This window comes from Podarcis gaigeae (genome assembly GCF_964106915.1).
Source record: "Podarcis gaigeae genome assembly, chromosome: 6".
In the NCBI taxonomy this organism is placed as follows: domain Eukaryota; kingdom Metazoa; phylum Chordata; class Lepidosauria; order Squamata; family Lacertidae; genus Podarcis; species Podarcis gaigeae.
In genome coordinates, this window is record NC_139682.1 from 90,129,568 (window position 1) to 90,142,158 (window position 12,591).

The following is a 12,591-nucleotide window of genomic DNA, read 5'->3' on the forward strand; positions in this document are numbered from 1 at the left end:
GTATGCAACTACAGCAGCAAGAATACTCATCGCGAAGTATTGGAAGACACAAGATTTACCCACCCGGGAAGAATGGCAGATGAAGTTGATGGACTATATGGAACTGGCGGAAATGACTGGCAGAATCCGAGACCAGGGAGAAGAATTGGTGGAAGAAGATTGTAAAAAGTTTAAAGACTATTTACAGAAATACTGTAAAATCAATGAATGTTAGAAAAATGTTGGAATGAAGTTATATGGCTTTAGTAGAAATGTTATAAGGAACTAAGGACAAATAGATTATTATTGTATTAAAGGGAAAAAATAAGGTTAGAATATGTTAAGAAAAATTACAGGACAGAAAACAGAGGAAGATGGAAAGGAATTGCTGAAACAGTTAACTGAAGTGAAATACAAAAAGGGAGGTGTGAGGAGGTCGTTGAAACAAGTGAATGAAAGATAAGATATTGAAACTATTGGATGTGTTTTAAATTGTTTTTGTTTTGTTTTGTTAATTGAATGTTTTAGTGTTATTGTTATGTAGTGTATTTGTTTTTGTATTGTATTGTTTTGTTTAATTCTTTTGCTTTCTTTTGTAATCTTTAAACTGTTAATAAATATTATTTAAAAAAAACAAAGTAGAGGACCTGTCCTTTTCCATGACAGTACTCAAACCTTTTATCCGTTGCCTTGTGGGACGTCTTTGGGAGAAGTAAAGGCTAAGGAGTAAACCCTACAAAAATCCGGACTGGAGTCCTAAGACCGTTGTATGTTGGCTTGCATGCCTCCTTCCAGCAACTCCTGCAGCTAAGCTGGTGCCAAATGTCTTGCTCTACTTTCCTTGGGACCACATCAGCGAGGCCAAGAAGACCTCCGTACGTACCGCCCAGACTTGTGCCCCAGAGAGGTTACTCCCGTGCTTCTAACACAGCGAAAAACAACATGGGAGGCAGCAATTACGAGTTACCGCTCTGCAGCCACAGCTGGTGCTGTGATTCTCCAACTCTTTGACTTCACTCCCTGCAGGGGCACTCTGTTGTCTCTCGAGACAGATAGATGCCAACAACAAGAATTTGATCCTTTGATTTGATACACAGCCAGTATTTTGGCCCTGTAAATGGTTGTATGTATAGATTGGGGGCCAACTAAGTCTTCAAAAATTAAAAAGGAGATTTTCAAAACAAGGAACTGGACCATCTAGGTATGTGTGTGTTGGACCACACCCAACCTGAATTTACTGAAAAGTCCCTTTGGTATACAGTGGTACCTCGGGTTACAGACGCTTCAGGTTACAGACTCCGCTAACCCCGAAATAGTACTTGTGAAAAATAAAAAATCGCATTCAACTTTATTCCAGCAAACTTGGCACCAATTCCCCATTTTGGGTTGCGTGGCTCATGTTAGCTGTTACAAATACAAAATGTCTCTCCATACTGAAAACCGTGTGTTGTTCTGTAGTGGCCTGTTATCTCTGAAAATGTTGCAAGATGTGTTGGCATAAGAAAACCATACCAGATTAAAACAGGTCATATGATGGGAAGAAGATAAAGTCAACCTGGGCTGGCTGACGCAGAACCCTGTCAGTCTCACTTTAGTTCACTGGGGTTGATGAGAGGGTTAGTGGATTTACTCAAGCCTATCCTCTTTAGCAGAGTTAATGCAGTTCCTTCTTTGGAATGATGGAAACATTTTAAATGCACCCAGGTCAAAATTTCACTTGACATTAAAAGTTATGTGAACTCGGCCAACAAAGTTGAAAGTGATCATTTTGGCATTAGTGGCAGCAAGAACAACAACATCGAACCTCCATTTTCTGCGGCTTAGCAATGTTAACCAGCTTCTTATCCCAGTTACCATTGTCTCTCTCCCACTGTTTTAACATGTCAGGCAAATAGGTGTCCTGTGAATTTAGTTTAGTGTTGTTTAAACTCGTCAGAGCTTTTGGAAGCATATCAACGAATCTTAAACAAGAGAAGCAAGTTTAATGGGTAATGGTAGAAACTCTTCCATGAAAGAAATTCTAAGTCTAATTCTAAGACTATTTATGTATGCAACCACAGCTGCGTGGATGTTATTGGCCCAGAGATGGAAAGAAGATAAATTCCCTACCAGAGAAGAATGGCAGATCAATTTGATGGATTATGCCAAAATGGCTAAAATGACTGGAAGAATCAGAAACCAGGAAGATTTTAATAAGGAATGGGGGAAAATGATAACTTATCTTAAAAACCATTGTAAACAGTAAAAATCATTAGTGGGACTGGAATAACACTTGTAGTTTAATGGTGAATTTTGGACACAATTGAGAAGTAAAAGATTTGGATTATTATAAAAGATGCAGGAGGAAATCATTAACAAAGGGAAGGAAGAAAGTCCAATAGATTCTTTGGAATCTTGTTTCTATGTTGTATGTTCGATATGCAACTGTAAATTTTTAATGTGAAAAGCCATATATGTATGTATGTTCTCAGTGACACTGCAAACCAGGAAAAATAACAACTCTAAGTCTTCACTTATAACCTGCAACCAGTTGAGTGCAGGCTAACTCCCAGCTTACACAGCAGAACTGCAAACTGACCTGGCTAATATTTCATGTGAACTGAGTGTGTACTCAGAACTAATCCCAGAATCCTCAGCAACATGCAAGGATTCTGTTGGAGACTTTCAATCTTTGGTTCTCACAAAAGATTGGTATATGTGAAAAGGGTTTACTGAGAGTAGAAAGCTTGAAAGTCAATGAATTAGTTGCATGCGTATCAAAAGATTTTTGATGTCTGTCCCTGGAGACCTTTGAAAAAAGTAAATTGGTTCTAATAATGGAACGAATAACTGTTGTTCCATTAGATCTCATCAGACTCTCAAAGATATATTGGGTTAGAATTCAGGGAATGGTGAATCTATCAATTTCCATTTTTCTCAGTTTCTCAATATTAAGTTGAGCTGTCCACATTTTCCACATCAGATTGTCATTTTTTTAAAAAAAACTCATCATGAAAATTCACCCACATTTTAGTGGTAATTTTTCCTAATATAAACATTTGTGTGAATTTTTCGCAATATACACATTTCCGCATAGCAATGCTCCCCTCAACCCACAAAAATCTGCTCTAGAAAATCAGGGCACCTTCCAGCATAGGAGCTGATACAAAGGGGTGCAGTAGAGGGAAGTAAGATAGAAAGTGGTAGGCAATCTTCACCTATTTGCAGAAGCTCTTGTGGATCAAGCACCGTGGTGTTCACAGAAGGATACTGCGGGTTCCATCCCTTGGGCCTCTTTGAGCCTTAATGATAAACCATGATTTATCATTATGAGGATGCGCCTAGCTCCACATACTCTCCCTCACATCTGGCATATTTTTTGGGGGGGAGGATATTTGAAGGTTTGACGAACCACAGCTTGTCGTTTTGCTATGTTTGAACCTGGACAAACTGTGGCTAGTCTTAATTATGGTTGGCAGAAACAAATCAATTGCAAACCATGGATTATGAAGCTGGCTTGATTTAACTAACTCTAGTTAAGATTAACGGCAGCCAATAACAATAATAATACGTTTTAAGCAGTCCAGATGGGTGGGGTATTATTATTAATTATTATTATTATTTAGGGATGCGGTTGGCACTGTGGGTTAAACCACAGAGCCTAGGACTTGCCGTTCAGAAGTTGTCGGTTTGAATCCCCACAACAGGGTGAGCTCCCGTTGCTCGGTCCCTGCTCCTGCCAACCTAGCAGTTCGAAAGCACGTCAAAGTGCAAGTAGATAAATAGGTACCGCTCTGGCAGAAAGGTAAACGGCGTTTCCATGTGCTGCTCTGGTTCGCCAGAAGCGGCTTAGTCATGCTGGCCACACGACCTGGAAGCTGTACACCGGCTCCCTGGCCAATAAAGCGAGATGTGTGCCACAACCCCAGAGTCAGCCATGACTGAGCCTAATGGTCAGGGGTCCCTTTAACTTCACCTATTATTATTATTATTATTATTATTATTATTAATACCCCACCCATCTGGCTGGGTTTCCTCAGCCACTCTGGGCGGCTCCCAACAGAATATTAAAAACATGATAAAACATCAGACATTAAAAACCTCCCTAAACAGGGCTGCCTTCAGATGTCTTTTAAAAGTCAGGTAGTTGTTTATTCCCTTGATATCAGATGGGAGGGCGTTCCACAGAAGGCCCTCTGCCTGGTTTCCTGTAACCTCACTTCTTGCAGTGAGGGAACCACCAGAATGCCCTTGGAGATGGACTGAACGATGGGGGTGGAGACGCTCCTTCAGGTATACTATGTTTGTACATGATGCTAAATAGTAGTTGGTTGAATGTAAGAGTGCAAGATGAGCATCCTGGATCAGGCCAACGGCCCACTCCTAGTCCAAAATCCTGTTGTCACAGTGGCCAATCAGATGTCCACGAGAAGCTTGCATGAGCGCAACAGCACTTTGCCAACCTGAAGTGCCCAGCAACCATAACTGGATATGTAATCCCTTTGACAGTAGAGGTTATAGCCAATGTTAGGCTTGTCCATGAATGTGCCTAATCCACTTTTTAAGGCATCCAAATTGTTGGCCATCACTGCCTCTTGTGGGACCAAGTTCCATAGTTCCATTATGTACTGTGTGAAGAAGTAATTTCTTTTATTTGTACCGTATTTCCCACATTTGCTGGATGTCCATGTGTTATGTAAAGGTAAAGGGACCCCTGACCATTAGGTCCAGTCGCGGATGACTCTGGGGTTGCAGCGCTCATCTCGCTTTATTGGCCGAGAGAGCTGGCGTACAGCTTCCGGGTCATGTGGCCAGCATGACCAAGTCGCTACTGGTGAACCAAAGCAGCACACGGAAATGCCGTTTACCTTCCCGCTGGAGTGGTACCTATTTATCTACTTGAACTTTGATGTGCTTTTGAACTGCTAGGTTGGCAGGAGCAGGGACCGAGCAACAGGAGCTCACCCCGTCACGTGGATTCAAACTGCTGAACTTCCGATTGCCAAGCTGAAGAGACTCTGTGGTTTAACCCACAGCGCCACCCGCCAAACACTACGACTGTTCTGCACAGGTAAGTCACTCCATCCCCTTGAACATTTTGATGGTCCTTTCCTGAACCTTCCCCCCCCCCCAACTCTACAATATACTTTCTGAGGTAAGGCAACCAAAACTGCACATGGTATTCCAAATGTGGTCACACCATAGATCTGTATAATGGTTTCATTAGCCATTTTATTTCCTATTTCTTTCCTAATGCATGGAACTGGCATGGAATTCACCTGAAGGAATGTCTCCACCCCCGTCATTCAGCCCGGACACTGAGGTCCAGTGCCAAGGGCCTTCTGGTGGTTCCCTCACTGCGAGAAGTGCGGTTATAGGGAACCAGGCAGAGGGCCTTCTCAGTAGTGGCGTCTGCCCTGTGGAACACCCTCCCTTCAGATGTCAATGAAATAAACAATTACCTGACTTTTAGAAGACATTTGAAGGCAGCCCTCTTTAGGGAAGTTTTTCATGTTTGAAGTTTTATTCTGTTTTTAATGTTCTGTTGAAAGCTGCCCAGAGTGGCTGGGGAAATCCAGCAAGATGGGCGAGGTACAAATAACAACAACAACAACAATAATAATAATTCACAGCTGCTAAACACTGGGTTGGCATCCATCTGGTATCCGCTGCTAACCTGTTCGGTCATTGTCACTTCTGGCTCCCTGAGCATATATGTGAAATTAAGACATTTTTGTCTCAACATCCATCACTTCACACCTGTTCACACTGAGCCACATTCACCATTTTACCACCCATTCACTCAGTTTGGAAAGGCCCTTTTGGAACTTTTCACAATCTGTTTTTGGCTTTAACAGCCATGACGAATTTAGTATCATCAGCAAATGTGGCCATCTCACTGTCCACTCCTAACTATATGCATTTCCCAAACTTGGATCTCCAGCTCTTTTTGGACTACAACTCCCATCATCCAACAGGCTTCGCTGCTGCCCGCCAGCATTTTAAGATCGCCCCAGGACAGCGGAGAAGTCCTCCGCTGTCCCGGGGTTTTTTTAAATGCTGGGGATGGGAAGAAAAGCCCTTGTCCCCCCCCCCAGCCTTCAGAAGAGGTCGGGGGACAGACTGTCCCCGGACCTGGTCTGAAGGCGGTTTCCATAGGAACGCATTGATTGATTTTCAATGCATTCCTATGGGAAACCGTGCTTCGCAAGACGAAAAACTCGCAAGAAGAAAAAACTTGCGGAACGAATTAATTTCGTCTTGCGAGGCACCACTGTACATCCCTCTATCAGGAGAAGAAGAAGAAGAGGAGGAGGAGGAGGAGGAGGAGGAGGAGGAAGAGGAGTAGTTTGGATTTGATATCCCGCTTTATCACTACCCTGAGGAGTCTCAAAGTGGCTAACATTCTCCTTTCCCTTCCTCCCCCACAACAAACACTCTGTGAGGTGAGTGAGGCTGAGAGACTTCAGAGAAGCGTGACTAGCCCAAGGTCACCCAGTAGCTGCATGTGGAGGAGCGGAGACACGAACCCGGTTCACCAGATTACGAGTCTACTGCTCTTAACCACTACACCACACTGGCTCTCAAACTGCCCTTTTATTCCTCCTCTCTGCTTCCCGCTTCTTTACCAGTTCCTGATCCACAGGAGAACCTCTCCTCTTATCCCATGACTGCTAAACTTACTCGGGAGAGTTACCATGTCAAAAGCTTTTTCATAGTCTAAGTACACTATCTCAGCCTGTATCTATTGCTGCTGTCATTAGCATCTGTCTGTCTCAGGAGATGATGGAAGAATATGTCTTTGGGGGTAAAGTCAAACCATTGGAGAGTTACAGCACCTGCTGTGGCTGTAGAGACTGACATGGGAGAGACATGTTTTATTGCAGGTAGCAGATGAAGGCGTCCAGATTTGCTTGTTGAAACTATTGAAGAAACTTAATAAGCATGTAAGACAAGATTTGCCCTCGCAAATAACAGGTTTGGAATTGCCCAAGAAAGATGTTAAATTATTTTTGTATGCCACAACTGCGGCTCGTATTTTGTTAGCTAAAAAGTGGAAAACCCAAGAAATACCAACAGTAGAAGAATGGCAGATGAAGATGATGGATTTTTCGGAGCTAGCCAACCTAACCGGAAGAGTCCGCGACCAGAAGGAGGAGGAATATCAGGAAGAATGGAATAAATTTAATGATTATTTAGCTAAATTTGTTAAGTTAAACTAGCTGGAAATAGCTTCCAGATATTTAAAGGGCTTAGGATTGTATTTATGTTAAGCGATAAAATAATATGTTCAATACTATAAGGAGAAGATTTAAAGATGTTAACATTCAAGTTAAAGTTTATAAAAACTGGGATTTGGAAAACCGTTATAAGGATATGCAATGAAATTCAACCAAGGGGAAACGAGGAAGTCGCTTTACAAAGTTAATAACTGTTATTTTTAATAGGGTTATGATTTATGTTTGCTATGTTTGTTATGTTTGCTATGTTTGTTAGTTTTGTGTGTTTGTTTGTCGATAATATTGTAAAAACCAATAAAATTTTTGGAAAAAAGAAAAAGAAAAGAAAAAAAGATTTGCCCTCGCAGAAGCCAGTCTGGTTCTGCTTTAGCAAGGTGTGTTCTTCTGTCTGCTTGGTTATTTTACCTTTAACAATAATTTTCCCAAGACAGGAGTGAAATCAGAAGCAAAAGCTTCTAATCTGCTCCTTGTGGTGACACCCAAAGAGAGGATGGGAGGGAGCAGGAGCCCTGATGCGCCCTGATGCGCAGGCACATGACAATTAACTATTATTAACCTGCTACTTTTTACAGTAAGGTTCAATTTTTATAAATGCTTCCAAATGTCTGTTAAATTAGCATTATCAGCATTACATCTACATTAAATACTGGGAGACTTGATACATTTTGCTGTGTATAAATAAATTCTCTTTGACATTAAGACAGATTGAAGCATAGTGTTCTGTTTGTCTGCTTATGTGCAGAAAAACGACATGGAAATGTTAAGGTAAAATAGTTTCCTCTCAATTTAAATCTATCAAAACTTTTTTTGAGAGAAATCTTTGGCTTTTGATTATTCTTTAATAATCTGTTAAAAATGGACAGCACCCTATTTTCCCTTGAATTATGCAAAACCTTATCATTATAAACTCATTTGGTTGAAAATCATGAAAAAAACCACAAAACCTTTTATTTTACAGTGAAATAACTTTTTTATATGAGATCACCAAAGGCCCGTGTCTTTAAATCATTCATTCTTAGTTAAGCTTCTCTGGCCCAAAATGAAAAAAATGTTGCATGTTATAGGACCAATTTTACAAAAAGATGAGAGCTTAAGAAAAAGTAATACGTAAAAGAAAGAAAATAAGTAAATAATAAAAGCGACGAAGCATTAAAACAGACTTTAGAAGTCATGCAGTGTCGTAAAAAATGAATAATAGATCGTAATAACCATTGGAATCCAGAATATATATCTTAATTCCTCACTTTTGTGATTCTATGCCTTTTAAAATCTGTGTTAGTATTTCTCCTCTCAATTTCTTTTTTTCCCCTTTTTTGCAGTTTTCCTTTTCTCTTGCGTTTTTATGTGTCAACAAGGACGGAACAAGCGTACTCACATTACGCCAGATCCAAAGATATGCTGCTGCTATGCCCGCAGACCAGCCACTAAATCCAATGTGTGCCCAGCCTGCAAAAGGGGTGAGGAAACAAACATAAAATAAGTATTTTTAATATATATATAAATGGTTGAACAGCAACAGCTAAACACGCTGCTGGCATCTTCAATATTCACCAAGCAGGGACTGTGCGGTCAGCGCAACCAATAGAGGGTGGTAACCAATGTATTCACAATGGTTGTGGCATTCCCCCAGCACATCCTCACACATCCCATCAAAGAAGACACCACAGCACTCCCAGTCCATTAGCCCCAGTAGCCCAGACAGCAAAACTCCCAGTGCTTCCAGTACCTAGACATCCCTGAGAACTCTACAGGCAGGGCATCATATCTCCTTATGTTCCTCTCCATCACAGTTTTGGAACTCATGAAGGGGGAAGGAAGGAGAAGATGGATACACATAGCTCCTTGGCCAGAATTCAACAACCATCTAAAGGTAAAAAAAGGTAAAGGACCCCTGGGCAGTTAAGTCCAGTCAAAGGTGACTGTGTGGTTGTGGTGCTCATCTCGCTTTCAGGTCGAGGGAGCCGGTGTTTGTCCACAGACAGCTTTCTGGGTCATGTGGCCAGCATGACTAAACTGCTTCTGGCGCAATGGGACACCGTGATGGAAGCCAGAATGCATGGAAATGCCGTTTACCTTCCCACCACAGTGGTACCTATTTATCTACTTGCACTGGCTTTTAAACTGCTAGGTTGGCAGGAGCTGGGACAGAACAACGGGAGCTCACCCTGTCACAGGGATTCGAACCGCCAACCTTCTGATTGGCAAGCCCAAGAGGCTCAGTGCTTTAGACCACAGCGCCACCCGCAACAACCATCTATGGAGGACCAAAGAAAGGATTCAGGACACCCAGCAATGTCTGTCACAGTCATACACTGGCAGCAAAAACCTCCAGTGGCTCACTGCTACCATCTCAATATGCTAACCCCCCAACCCTGCTAGCTCAATGGCTATTTGCCTTTAAAACCTATCCATTGAATATTAATTTAATGCCATGCCTGGTTTGCCGTCACTGCTCCCATTTTTAGCTCTGCTAAAACTTTCCTAGTGTATTTCCAAGGTTGTCCATCTTTAGGGTTCCCCTCAGGGTTCTATCTCTATGTCGCTCTTTAACTGACATGCATCAAAGTTCAGCACATGGACACTAGAGCATGTGTTGTGCACTCTGCCATTTCCCACAGTGCAGCTGCTGATATATACCAGTAATTATACCCCCCCCCCACTCCACAAAAGAACAAATAGTGTCTTGGCTTTTAAATCAGTGGAGAACAGACTATTGCAAAATAAAGGAGTGCAGAACAACAGAACCTTCAACAATGCCATACCCTCCAACATTTTCCAGATGAAAATAGAGACATCCTATTCAACAACAACAACATCCCAGTTATCAGACTGGGTTGCCCCAGCCACTCCGGGCAGCTTCCAACATATATAAAAAATAATGAAACATTAAACATTAAAAAAACTTTTCCTATACAGGGCTGCCTTCAGATGTCTTCTAAAGGTCGCAGTTACTTATCTCCTCAGCTCGGGGGTGTCCTGACTCCATATTTCTCTGATGAAAATACAGTGGTACCTTGAGTTACAGACGCTTCAGGTTACAGACGCTTCAGGTTACAGACTCCACTAACCCAGAAATAGTCCCTCGGGTTAATAACTTTGCTTCCGGATGAGAACAGAAATTGCACGGCAGCAGTGGGAGGCTCCATTAGCTAACGTGGTGCTTCAGGTTAAGAACAGTTTCAGGTTAAGAACGGACCTCCAGAAAGAATTAAGTTCTTAACCTTTGGTACCACTGTAGGGACGCCCTAGGAAAAAGCGGGACATTCCTGGATCAAATCAGAAACTGGAGTGGCTTCTGTAAATCCCGGGTCTTTCCCTGGAAAATAGGGACACTTGGAGGGTGTGCAGGGCCTCATTATGGTGGTCTGGGCTCCAGAATCTTAGATGTAATAAGAAGATGGATGCTATAAACAGCCACTGTTTGCATCAGTAAAATGCTGAAGGGAATGCATGTGGCAAAATGAGTGGAGGGCAGAGATGGGGGTGATATCTTGGGCCAACTCGTCCCGCAGCCTCAGTGTTTTTGCAAGCTTTGCAAGGGAGAAAGTGGAGGAGAGACCAGGGAAGCTTGTTCCCTCCTTAATGCACTTGTTCCTAAGCTGTTGTCCTTGAAGGGAGAGCAGAACTGCACCCTCAGTGAGCAACACATACCTTATTTTTCGCTCTATAAGACGCACCAGACCATAAGACGCACCTAGTTTTTGGAGGAGGAAAACAAGGGAAAAAAATATTCTGAATCCCAGAAGCCAGAACAGCAAGAGGGATCGCTGCGCAGTGAAAGCAGCAATCCCTCTTGCTGTTCTGGCTTCTGGGATAGCTGCGCAGCCTGCATTCACTCCATAAGACGCATACACATTTCCCCTTACTTTTTAGGAGGAAAAAGTGAGTCTTATAGAGCAAAAAATAAGGTATTTGTTTCTTCTTGTTTTTACCCAAGATGAGCCGTGTTCCACTTACAAAGAAAGGTGTGGTTTCTCTGCCTCCCCTCCCTTGCTCTGGTTTATGTTTATTTTTAAAAGCTGAGGGTTGAAAAAAGTAAAACGAGTCAATTAATATTTAAAACTGCTTTGGGCTTTCACCACTGAATGGAAAACCACGAGACTTAACTTCTCTGCTCAAGGACATTTGTTTCCTTTTTAATTAATTCTAAATTTAATCCTGCTTTCTAAATTTAGTCTCGAGAAAGACACAAGAATAGCCCCAGAGGGCATGGGTTAAATTAGGTCTTACGGAATCACCTGATAATGCAGTTTTGAACACCTTGTGGGCAGGTAAAGGAGTTAGTTAAAATTCCAAGATGGCTTAAAAAAACACACAAAACCATTAGGTAATTACTCAGCAGAAAAGTAGGGTGCCTAATTATCTTATGTTGATAAGTAGGGAATAATGAGTGCCATCTTAATACTTTCTGAATTCATTTTAATAATGGTTTTTATACGCCACATCCAAACATTGCAGCATTGAGTCAGTGGCTCATGTGCTTCTGGCTTGCACTGTTTATAAAGATTTGAGGAGTGAGGTTATTACCCTTCTACTATTGTCCATTCCAGGTCGCTCAACTATTCCTACTGTGTCCTTTCTTTTAGCAAATCAAGATGATCAGGTGACAGCAAAAACTGCAAGGTGGGGGCAATTAGAATAAGATCTATTATTGGATTATTGATGTAAACCCCCAACATGTATTTTCTATAGTTAAGTTTTTACCTCTATCTTCAGTACATTCGATTTTATTTTATTGTTACGCCTAGTAGCCGATGCAAATAATTAAAAAGAAAACATTGGGATTATTCCAGAATCTGGAAATGGAGATCCCAAAGGCAATTTCTAGGAGTCAAGCATTTTGTATTTGGGATTTTGAACATCTACAGTCCTTTGCATCTGAGACCAGATAAGAAAGAGAAGTTCCCATTTTTTTTATTTTTGGCCCAAGTTCCCCAGTTATTCTCCAAAAAGACACCAAGCATTAGTCATGTTCTCTTTTTTGATAATGGTAATGTACTCTCTGCTGTATTGGATCGCAAGCAACTCAAGTCATTTCGCTGGAAGACAGATACAAATATTCTCAGATTTGAAAGTGGTCTTAGATATTGTTGTCCATGTTTGCACACTCCTCCCATCCCTGTTGTATGTTTTTGTGAGGCTTTAAAAACTACAAATCCAGCTTGTGCAGAAAAGACAGTGGAACAGAAGAAATGTTACAGTGAATATATACAATTTAGCATAGCAAAGAGTTTGTTGTTGTTGTTGTTTAGTCGTTTAGTCATGTCCGACCCTTTGTGACCCCATGGACCAGAGCACGCCAAAGAGTTTACTGATTACAAAAACGTTCTTGCAAACATTTGAGAGCATAGATTTGCAAGAACGTTTTTATAATCAATAAACTCTTTGCTGT

At 41.6% G+C, this 12,591-nt stretch overlaps 1 protein-coding gene and 1 pseudogene across 3 annotated transcripts in view; one reads left to right on the plus strand and one right to left on the minus strand.

Annotated features, from left to right (window-relative positions):
* The window catches only part of LOC310846869 (small nuclear ribonucleoprotein Sm D2 pseudogene), a 226,196-nt pseudogene that overhangs the window by 35,718 nt on the left and 177,887 nt on the right, over window positions 1-12,591 (plus strand). The window lies entirely within an intron of this gene.
* PDC (phosducin) overlaps window positions 1-12,591 on the minus strand; it is a 28,174-nt gene that overhangs the window by 7,909 nt on the left and 7,674 nt on the right. The window contains exon 3 of one of the 2 annotated variants that reach the window (XM_083744012.1): window positions 8,575-8,645. The gene's annotated coding sequence lies outside the window, so the exon portion shown is untranslated. Of the gene's footprint in view, window positions 1-5,420; window positions 5,468-8,574; window positions 8,646-12,591 lie in introns of those variants that run through there. The other variant, XM_083744013.1, reaches the window with a different exon arrangement.